An 11,804-nucleotide genomic window follows, 5' to 3' on the forward strand; every position below is an offset into this window, starting at 1 on the left:
GTGATAATTTCGTGCAACTGATGGTATAAATATGTACATTACATGTGTGTAACGGGGCGGGGTTGGTTTCGTTCGGCGGCGCGATACCCAGAGGCGATCGCTTTGTAAAGATACACGAGAAGAGGATGAAAGGATATATAATTGCTGGTGTACCCCCGACGCATGTAACGTTCTAACTCGGTGCGGTGAGACGAACTTAACAAGGCAACCTTGTACCACAAATCGTGTCTCTGATATATCATAATACCACGTCGAGTGAATTACATACAGCAGCGAAAATAACGCACGCCACTCAACTGCAGCGATTACACAAACCCGTGAAGACCAACCCTTGATTTTCCAGAGTATAATTTGTGATTCGATGAAAGAAGGGAGGAAAAACGGAGCAAGAAGCTCCGGGCGTTTACTTGACAGAGTGAGACAAAATAGGGCTTACAAGATCGGGATATCGCACTTTCAAATTACCCAAGATTTTTGTTATCTGGAATAGCCGAAGAAGCTGCGGCAGCAGCAGTTGCGCCAGTCCTTAAACGCGAGAGAATAATACCCGAGATATCGACTCCCATGCATACGTTTGAATTCGGTAGCGAGACAAACCTCCGGTGTAATAGAGGGGGATAGTGTCGATACCTACTTGATAAAACGGCAGTGAGGAAAAAAAAAAAAAGCTGCGCAGGAACGATTCTCTTCCCTGGCACACAGTGTGTCTTATGCGCCGTGCGACGCTCTTTATCTCGATTCCTTTCTCGCTACTTCTCCTCTTTTTCTTTTCAGCCCCTATATTCCGCTCGCCTGCAAACACAACCAATGATCACCGCGGACTCGGTCGGTAAGGACGGAAATGGAATGGTGCTGAACCTAATTCCGCGCAGTCCACACTTTTTACGCACCGATTTGGGACCCCGATTAAATCAAAGAACCATTAAAGTGACCGTCCCGATGACCTCGGGACTTGCCCGCGATCGTTTGCTGTTTTTCTTCAGGGAGAGAGAGAGAGAGAGAAGGAGGTACCGGGTCTTGTCCTATCCTGAAAAAGGGATAATCTCCGACATAACCAAGGCTTACCGAGTTGCCCTTCACCCCGGGAATCCCCGAGTCCGCGAAACTCTCGTAAACATCGGTTTATTTCGGAACACACCCTGCGGAACGGTCGTGTCATCCAGTGATCGATACAGAAACGTCGCTCTGCACCTCGTCTGCAGCTGGGAAAAGTGAAATACCAATTTTTTGCAAGACCACATTCTAGCCCGCCTGCAGTATAACAGCTGATCGATTTCATCCTCCGCCCCTAAACGATCCCAAACCCATCCCGTATTTGTCAGATCATACGTGCCTCGTGCTCGCGATGGGGTCTAACAAATAGGGCGAAGGATCCAGTCGCCGATGCGCACTTTCACCGAACTTCCAACCGCTGTACAAGCTTTGGGCGGAAACCAATGATGACCGTACAGAAAAGCGGTCAGCCTCGTGGTCAGCGTAAACAGCCGGCAAAAACGGGGGCAAAACCCTTCCTCGCACCAATTTCTGTCCTGCATTCAGAGTCGTTCAGGGAATGGGAATTGCGAGGGAAAGTTTGAAGGGCCGATTACGAGTCGTGAACCCCGTTATAAAAATTCAACCTGTTTTCTTCGAGCCATCCACAAGTAGGTGCTCCCTGAGTGTTCAGGTGCTGATTTTTCGTCACGCAGAATCAAAGGAATGAAGGAGGAGACGGAAAGGAGCGGCCGGGAGAAAAATAGTAATAATAAAAGTAAAATAAATATCCTGACTGGGCAGGGAGTTTCGTCCAAGAGTGTTTTTCTCCTATGGTCCTGTTACGGTTACTGCTTATGGCCGCTACACATCCGAACTAGCCAATGTAATAGTGGTACGTTACTATCTGACCCCCATCGGCTTATCCCAATCTCTCAGAAGGATATCGGAACTCGCGTCTTCCGATGTTATTTTGAATTGCCTACCCGATTGGCCGTCAGAATCCCGCCGAGAGAGTTTCGCGTAGTAATCTTTGCTCTTCGGGACGTTACGGGAAAAAAAAAGTTTCTGCTTAATCCTTGTATTTATTTCTTATCGCCGTGCAATATCCTTCCGATCGAGAACGGTCCGACTGTTGGCTGTATAAAGGAAACCATTGCCAAGTCATTCGAATCACAAAAGAAAACTATAACCACATTTTTAAATGCCCCAAGCACTGTTCAATCTATTCAAAGGAGTCCAGTTTTTCATCAAGTCGGAGCTCCGAGATGGCAGAAAAGCACCTCTCTCTCTCTTATTCGGGATACATTATTTACTGTTCTCACTCTTATTTCTAGGGTGGCGATGTGGCGAGGATATTCCTCCACTCTTATTATCGCGTCTCTCTTTTTCCCGGTAGTTCGTTTTCCCGTTCTGCGGCTCAAAGAGAAACGATTGAGTCAAGCCCTGCGCAGTGATAGCTTTGTGCATTACGAAGTGTATTATCCGGAAATGTGGATACTCCTCATCTCGTCGAGAAACTCGGCTGGTATCGTTCAGTATTTCATTTGCAACCGTTGAGCGGGGATCGAATTACGAAGGTAAAGTTTCGGGAGTAACGGTCTTCTGACCTTAAGAGTAACTCGGCAACTGTTTTCTTGAATTACGGTTCGAGTGATTAGAGCCGGAGAACTTGAATCTCATCAGAAGAGCCATCAGCGGCAGCCCAACCTTGACCTCAACCACCCTAAATCACAGTCATTAAACCCTTGCAGGGTTCTAATCTAATCTAATCGTAGCTGCAAATTCGAATGAAAGAAAAGTGATACGAGCTCCGCGTCACGTGTTCAGCTGTCAGAGACTGAGCCTGATGCATCGCGTGTGACGCGGGGATGTAATTAAACACCAATCAGCCGGGTACAGTAGGAAAGTTACAGGGACGATGATCAAGCGTAGGATTTTCACCGATGTATGTTACATAAATTCCGGAGGGATGAGAGCCGAGGATACGACGCGTGTAACTTCTTGCCCGAGAGTTTGGTGTACCTAATGCTTCCCTCGGCAACGATAAACACTATCGGTAGTCTGCAGGGGGCTGACTTGAAGGTATGATGCAGGTGTTGTCGAAGATTTATTGGCCGCCAGACGTCTCGGGCAATTAAATACTTACCAACGCGCGAACGCGATCCAACCAACCTCGAGGGGGATGCCAGCTGATGTCGTCAGTCTCACCACCCATCCGTAAGTACCGAAGAAACCTACGCCCTGCACCCATCCCCCAGTCCTTCCTAATTATACGAAGACCCCGTTACACACACGCCGTTTTTTGCCAACGTGTCACCATTCCCGCAAAGGGTTCGAGGATTCGGGGATAAGGATGCCCCTGGCGAAGGTGCGGAGCCCCCTTCAGTCTCACTCTCTCTCTCTCTCTCACTCTCTTTTGCTCCGTCTCTCGCTCCGAGGCGACAGAAGGCTCTAAGATTAATGGGACGGTTTTGGCTTCTCCACTGTCTCGCCGGGGCTCAATATTGTCGACGGCATGAACAATGCCCTAATAAATAGACGCACATTGTTGCGGTCGGCTTAATTTACTAGTAACCTGCTGCTAATGCTGCCGCTACAGCTACTGCTACTGATACTCATGGTTTACATTTGTACAAAAGGTAATAAGACGCTTCGCACGATTTACATTTCTTACCAACGTCTTACTATCAACCCTGGTCTGAAACTTTGAAAGCATCCCGAACGGTAGCAAAAAAAATTCGACGATGCTTCAAGGCTACTAAAGCGTATAATATTTAAATTCGGTAATACGCTGCGTGTATATTTAAAATTGGATCGCTTGTAAAATTTTCACCAAACGAATAATGCGAATATTGGTTTCTAGGCACAATTTTTATAAACACTCAAAACTGAATAACCGTTAGATTCTTTCAGATCAAAATCATGCTCCGAATGCACTTTTATTCAGCGAATTCAAAAAAAGGAGTTGAAACGATTAAATTACGGTTCAGAACTTGACGATAAGATTTTTCTACACTTTGTTTGGAGTCTCGGAATTGCGGACTTTATACAATATCTGGACTATCCAAATATTTCGAAGTAACAAACATACCGCTGATCATGCCGCGGAAGTGTTGCCTGAGCTATGCAGGTCAAATCCGCCTACTTTTAGGAAATTGAGGGTAGATTTTATTGAAACTCACCTGCATTTCGGTAACCAAAAATACAATTTGCCGATCGACATTTGTCTCATACTTCACAATTGGCTGACTCCTCCTCACTCTCCTCCAATCGTAGACAACGAAACAAATGCCTATCGGTAAAATGTACGCTGAATTGCATAAATGCGGGCGGATTCACTCTAAATATGTTAAATTGCCGATGTAACATTTCCACAAAATACCCCTTTGACAACTGTGAGATTGAAAATTCTTTAGGATGTTTTTCCCTCGTTTTTCGCACCGTTAAAGTAGCTAGAGTCGCAATTGAAGGAGAGGACGGTATGTATCTGAAAAAGGTGTGAGTAAATTCGACGGACATTTATCCAATTAACCAATTCCAGTACTGCTTCAGGCTCGACACCCCTTAGGAGTAGTGAGAGGGGTGAAGAGAAGGGTGAGGAGGAGGAGGAGGAGGAGGAGGAGGAGGAGGAGGAGGAGGAATAATGTTGATCTGTTATGTTTAATTACACCAGACCGATATTGACGGCTGGTATGTGCCGCGAGCCGTAGAGGGAGAGGAGCTACTGGATGCTTGTTACCAAAGTTACCCCGTTTCTCGGTAGCAGCTTTAAAGGGGGGAGGTGGTCGGGGGCTTCGGGCGAATGGCAAGAGTCCCACCGCTAGGATTCTGTCGAACGAAATGGCTAGCAATATTGTCCGTCGAGATGCTCTGACAAGGGGGATTAATTAGAACAACCAAAAACTTTCCCTGTCTGCCAGCCTGACTGCATCCTTCGACCCGGCTAACAAAGGACACACGTCGAACCCTTTTTAACCAGAAATAAAATAGCATTGCCTTTCAACTATTGGTAAAATTTTTTACAGGAGTGCGAGTTTTTGTTTAGCGTAACTTTCGTGCTGCTGCTTTATTGTTGGCGATAAGTCGGAGTGTCGGAAAAATTTGATTTTTGATTTTGCCTACCTTGCGGTCAGGAATGACCATTCCGATTCGCGTTCGAAAGAAGCTTTTCCTATGACTAACGAGCGGGACTTCCTGCAAACAATTAAACCTTACGACCTCGACTTAAGACTGACTAATGACGTATATTAAAACTAATACCAGCCCATCTCATCGGCGATTTCTCACCGATGGATTCACTTTCAGGCCTCTTTCCTGATGGGCCGGGCCGCGAGGCGCGGTGCAGCTCATTTCGCATTTACATCCAACAATATTCCGGCCTTTTTTGCCCCGTTCTCCTGCCCCCAAAAATCGTTTTACGTAAACGACTTCGGCGCCGGCTTTAAAGGGTGGAGGAAAATTTTAAATACACCACTTTAATCACCTGACATTAATATGAACAGATGTTCGCCTTTTTTCTCTCTCCTGTTTCGGCAAAAAAGCCTTCGCGAATCATTTGTCTCCACCGAAATAAGCCTCCCTTCCTCCCGGCGTCATGATCATACCTCCCCTGTCTCACCAAGGCTCCAGATTCTCTGGGATATAAAGTGTTGAGTTCGGCTGCGGGGCGAACGCCTTGACGATCGATTACGCTATCTCTCGCCTTGCTCAAGACCAGGTATCCTTGTCCTGAAACTAAGACACGATCCGTCTATGTGGATCCCTTTGCCCAGGACTAGAGGAAAAAAAAAAATATCAGGAAGAATAAATCAACCTTTCGGGTCGAATTCAATACCATTTTTTGATCTGGACAATATTTTACCTTGAGTCGGCCGTGTCTGACGTTGTTTTTTTGCTTTTTGTTCTACAAATTTTCTTTACCTTCGCGGAGACTGCGAGATGACGACAGGGATGAATATTTCCCTGTACAAATTATATTCCAGTGCAATTAAGGAAGACAAATCGTGCAAATAAGAAGGAAGGAAGAAAAGGGAACGGGGGGAAGTGAAGGTGACAGTATTACAAGAGAGAAAAATCTGCATAACTTTCTTTCGACGCGCTGTCCCTAGAAGCACCGCCCCATGCACACGAAGACGAAGTGAAGAGAACAGAAGAGAGCAGAACGGAACAGATGAAATACTTTCTGGCGCAGAAAATCAAATTAGGAATGCCGCGAAGGACTTTGCTCCTCCCGCCGCGGCTTCCCCGTTCTCTGTATTCCTGTCTTTTTTTAAAGCTCTTCCCCGCAGTATCTCCTCGCCTCAACTAAGAAGTAGAAATCAGGAATATTCAGAGGGTATTGACGCGAAATGGTTAAAAATAAAATCACGTCTTTACAGCCCCCGCGGCCCCCGACGCATATCGGATATTCAAGAAGACGAATTGTAATTGGTCTTCCGGTAAGTTACACGCCGGATTTTCCCAACACCACGCTATGGCGCTTCGTCAATTTGGTCTGAAGGATGAATCGGCTGCAAAAGAGAAAAAAGAAACCGCTAAAAATATGTCATCAATTTTATTTCTGTCGACGATAGTCAGCACGGATGAAACAACATTCCTGGTACGCCATAGAAACTATCCAAGCAAATTCGAACAGCGCGAGCTATGATATCAATAGTTTGAAAAAAGCTGTTAGTATATCAGAATCTTCAAAGTCATTGGACTCTGGTGTTGTTCATCCCATTATAAAATTTTTCAACGCCTTTTTGCTCCCTGGCCAGATTTCCACAAATCTTCTCGAAAACATTTAAAAAATGTAAAATTACACCGTATAGTCATAACACGGTGTTGACAGACATCTGTTGCAAAAATTTTTCTGTCGATCTCGAGATGGTGAACAAAGTTAACCCGTCAAAATCAGAAATCAATAACACCAAAATTCGATCATTAAGAACATTCTAACTGCAGCGAAATTTTCATAATTTCGCGATGTCTTACAGCTTGTGTCGAAACAGTTCTTATCTCCTTTCCTACCTTTGATTCAGACGGCCTGACAGATTGATCCTTGCAAAAAAAAAAAAAATCACACCACCTGCACATCGGCGTAAGAAGAAGATATACACAAGTGGCATGGAAAACCCGACCCTAATCCGCGTCGGAACTTCTCCTTCGATTGCGGTGAATCTTTCTGCGGGTCTTGGATCGTTGATTTTTTGGGCTAATAGTCCCTAATGGATCCCCGGATGTATCGGTCGATTGATCGTCGGTCCGAGGCTCCCTTCCACCCCTGTAACTCCACGCACTAAGCACTCGACGGGATTTATCGGTGGGGAATTGGCGTTCTTCGGTAGCTGCGTGGGATACCTTATACACCGGTTCTCCGCGTTTTGGGGGAAAAGCCTTGTTTCGAGGCACGACTTTTCACCGAGGAAAAGTTAAAACGATCAGAGGCGGCAACACCGGCCGCTGCAGCCACTTCTCTCAAGCTGAGCCCAACGCTAGAGCGTGTGAACTACTCCGCAAGATGTTGCATCCCATTACAATCCCCGGTGAAGGAGGAGGAGAGCTCCTATTCTCATCGCCCCGTGTATCCGTGTGTCTCGCACCATGGATGTAGGGGTTCGAGACGCGGGCCGAGAAGAGGGGTTGGTCGAGGTACTACACCCTGATCGGAAAGGCATAGCCGTCGCTCCTCTTGAATACCAAACGAAACAACTTAAGGGAATACATTTACGTTGCACAACTCGGATGCCGAGGAGGTGAAGTTTTGTCTTTTGTAAACTGTGTATTACCGCGTTGTAGATATTACACAAAACGAGGAATTTATATATGGACAAGGAGATTAGGATTATCGGTAACCGAGAACCTGAAGAAATTGACCATGTGCACAATGGTCTAGTGGAAAATTTTCTCATGACGTCAGAGCCTGCTTGTCGGCGCCATTTTATCACCAGATAACCTAACTTTTTAATTTTAATGGAGGCAAATCGCAATTCTTGGAGTTTCAAATTACTCATGTCATGTAAATTAGTGAAACGTAATCAATGACGTATCTGTTCTACCATCCATACGCGAAAAAACACGGTCAACTGTCTGCCTGGTTGCATTAGTTTTGTTTTTCTCCACCAGATGACGCATTGCAAAGTGACAATCATCATAACGAATAAATAAACGAACGAAAAAGAGGAGTAGTGATAACGATTGTGTAAGGAGAATAGCTCGTTTAGGTTCCGGGAAGATTAAGGGAAGTTGCGGTCTTAATAGCTCACTTAAACCCCACAAAGTGGTGATAATAATTAAAGTTTCATATATACAAGCGATATAACCCCCAAACCACCGGTGTGGAGGTGGAATTACCTAGCCGCCTTGGAAAACAAGATATTATCTAGAACCACAAGAATTAGGGAAGCAGGTTAAACCGGGGATTTGTCGCGGATGGCGTGAAGTGAACTACGCACTCGGTAACGCACAAACCTTGGAGGGTAGAGGTAAGGAAAAATGTCTCATACATGAGTTTTCAACTGAAAAAGTGTCCACCAAAAAGCGACAAATAGTGATTCAACAGGTCACCGGAGGGGCGCTTATAAACAACAAGGCTTCAATCTGATTAGCGATTTGTGGAACTTTTGCTACAGTAACGCCATCTTAATTGTACCTTACCTCTACCCTCCATAAGGCAAAGCTACGCCTGTGATTAACGTGCAGAAATCGCACGTCGGTACCTATAACTCACATTTTTCTATCGTTACAGGTTTAATTGCGCCCCGAATGCGGTCGTCAAGGGATAAAAATATGAATTGAAACGTTTCAATGGAATCTTACAGCTTCTGTATTCGAAGCTGCGATTTCCTCATTATATTATGGTGACAAATTACGACTAACAGTTATTGCGTACGATACCCTCAAGTCGTTATAGATTGGCTTACACTCTGTCTGACTCGGGATAAGACTAGTTTCTATTCTTTCAACGAATTATTATTATCGACATTATTACCTTACTTTTTCACGAAGGTGATAAATTTTTATCGACCGATCGTAAACAGCTCGAGGGATGGTATCATTTTAAATAATGCGAATTAATATCCGAATTGGCGTGTTAAAAACATCATCACGTTGATCAGGGGCCGAGATGAGGATCGTTGAGTTTGATGGTTGGGCAGAAAAAAAGTTGCGAGAATTTGTTCAACTTCGGGACGAAAACGACCGTGACGTAGAGGAGAGGGGTAAAAAGGAGAATGAAAAATTCCGTCGTCAATACTAAGCAGATATTTAAGAAACATGCGTTATCCCTGAAATTTTCAGTCCGCGAGGGTGGCGGGAAGGCGACATTGTGTTTCGAGTTTATTGGTCGTTTAGACCCTCAGATTTAAAAATATATTTTATTCGGGAAATATATGGGCTTTATATATCGTTATGGAGCTTAGGCACATACCCATGCACTCACACACACGCCTCCACGTAGCAGCAGACGCATAAAACTCTGGAGGCAGGTACGCGCCATGTTCACCCCAAAAACTTTCGAACTACACGTACGCGGAGGGGGAAAGATATTTATTTTTATTGCAAGATATTATGTATTATTTTTTGCAAACGCCGCTTGTAACTCTCTGCGCAGCTTCGTTCCTAAAGAGTCAACAGATTCCTTATCACGGCTTCAATTTGAACTCAGATCGATTTCGGTGGGGGTACAAATGTGAATGGATCAGAAATTGAAAGGTCTCAGTATCGAATTTCCGAATACACGAAGATCCATATCTCATAGGATTTTAAAATGTAGAATTTCGAAGTATAGACAGGTCAAAATATAAAAACCAAAACATAAGTTGGTCAGTTTCAGTAAAACTACATTTCTACATTTGTAAATAAATTTTCGTGTTTTTTTTTAAAATACTTGACATTGTGTCCCTTGAGTCTATTTTCTAATCTTGCGTTTAAAGTCGTTTAATTCACCGAACGGAAAGAAATCGTGTGGGAAGGTGACCTTGAGATGCGGAATTTTTGTTGAAGAACTCAGCGTCGCGGGTCGTTTTTTTTTTTTTTTCTTCTAATTTCGTTTTTTTCATCATCTCCAGCATCGCTAACGGCTCGTTCCGGAGAGACCGGCGAGAAGTTGCCGGCTAGTGGAGCGTCCACTAAATCTTAAAAACGTTGGCGGGTAACCATCCCCCAGGCCGAAAAAGCCCATTCTTATTCCCTCGTTACTCGCAGCCCAGTTTCTGGAAGCGGGCATGGAAGCTGAGGCGAGCTCCTCCGCTCCTTATTATATCGTCTTTCCACGCCATAAAATCGGAAAAGAATTTCTTCACCCCCAAGACAATAGAAACTAATAAATTTGATTACTGATTACACGAGGCAAGCCCCCCTCGCGGCCTTATAATCCCCGGGAAAACGGGGCTGAGGGTCGCGTCGCTCGCTTCTGTAGACTCTCAAAATCCCCCCCCCCCCCCCCCCCTCAATACCAATCCTGCCCAATGCCGCTAAAAATTGACCCCCTCCCCCTCCCTCTCTCTCTCACTCTCTTTATTTTCAGAGACGTTATCCGCAATTGCGATCCTCAAGGAGCCCGACACTTTGCATAACGAAAGTGCGAAGCCCGTCGGTGAAGTATTTTTTTAAGTTTTCCAAAACATGTCCGTAATTCTTCTCCACCCTCATCTTGCCAATTTTCGAGCTAAAATCCCAGTGTTGCTGGGATCGCGGCTACGCGGTTACCCGCTTGTGTTTTGGAAGTGAAGTTCGGATCTACTTGGCGCAATCACCTCGGGCTGTTTAAAAGACACTTTCGCTTTAATTATACCCCAACTGGTGCGATATTATACGATATTACGAAGCATAAGCCAAGGCCTCGAGATTTAGGGTTACCAAAAGTTTGCACCGCTTCGCTCTGCTGATCTTGGCGTGTCGTTTTGTTGTCTGAATATCTCGATCCCGGTACGATAAAATTGTACTACAACAGCATTTCCTGCGACCCCGAATTAGATGTGTATCATTATTGCACTCGTGAGGTTTACACACGATTTACGAAATTCTGATGAACTACACCCTTATTAAAATCCTCAGACTACTCCCACCGATCATGATTAATCTTCGCAGGTATGAGTCGCATCACAAAATCTCGCCAAGGAGGATGAAATGGTGATATTTTGCGTAAGGGTAGCGGATATATTTTTATTTGCGTTGAATACGGTGCCTGCGACGCTCACCCCATAACCCAAGGGATCCCGTACACGCAGGGTCCGTCCGTATACCTACTCATACACAAAGTGAATACAAGAATCAGACGACATAGCGTCGAAATCCCTTCGCCGTTTTCGGATATTCTTACCCCTCGTGCTTTTCTATATTCATATATCGATAATATAATATGTAATATATAGTGGACGGCGAGTAGAGGTGCGACCAAACTTTTTATCAATTCGGAAATCCAGCCCTCGAACGTGACTGGCGTGGCAACAACTTTCCTGGGCTTTTCAACCAGCCGGCGTTGCTGCCTGCAAACACGAAGAAGCGGGTTTCAAGGTGCGAAAAGGCTTTTTCGATCAGCTATTAAACCATTATTTACATTCAGGTAAGTCTAACAATTATTCTATTGTTTCATAGAAAAATTTTAATCCGAGAAGTGGTGAAAGTGTTGAAAATTATATTAGGTTGGGTTGTAAAAAATAAAGGAGGGAATCTGGATAGAACTATGAAGAATAAATCATTGTGCTTATAGGAGCTGCGTAGAAGGGAGACGAGCGTAAATGAAGAAAAGTAGACTGAGAGACTGTAAAATGTATAATTACTCGAAAATTAGAGGGCTGGGATCGCACCGGATATTACAACCCTTCTCACCCCTTCGCCGACTTGCT

This window comes from Neodiprion virginianus, chromosome 5 (assembly GCF_021901495.1).
Source record: "Neodiprion virginianus isolate iyNeoVirg1 chromosome 5, iyNeoVirg1.1, whole genome shotgun sequence".
In the NCBI taxonomy this organism is placed as follows: Eukaryota; Metazoa; Arthropoda; class Insecta; order Hymenoptera; family Diprionidae; genus Neodiprion; species Neodiprion virginianus.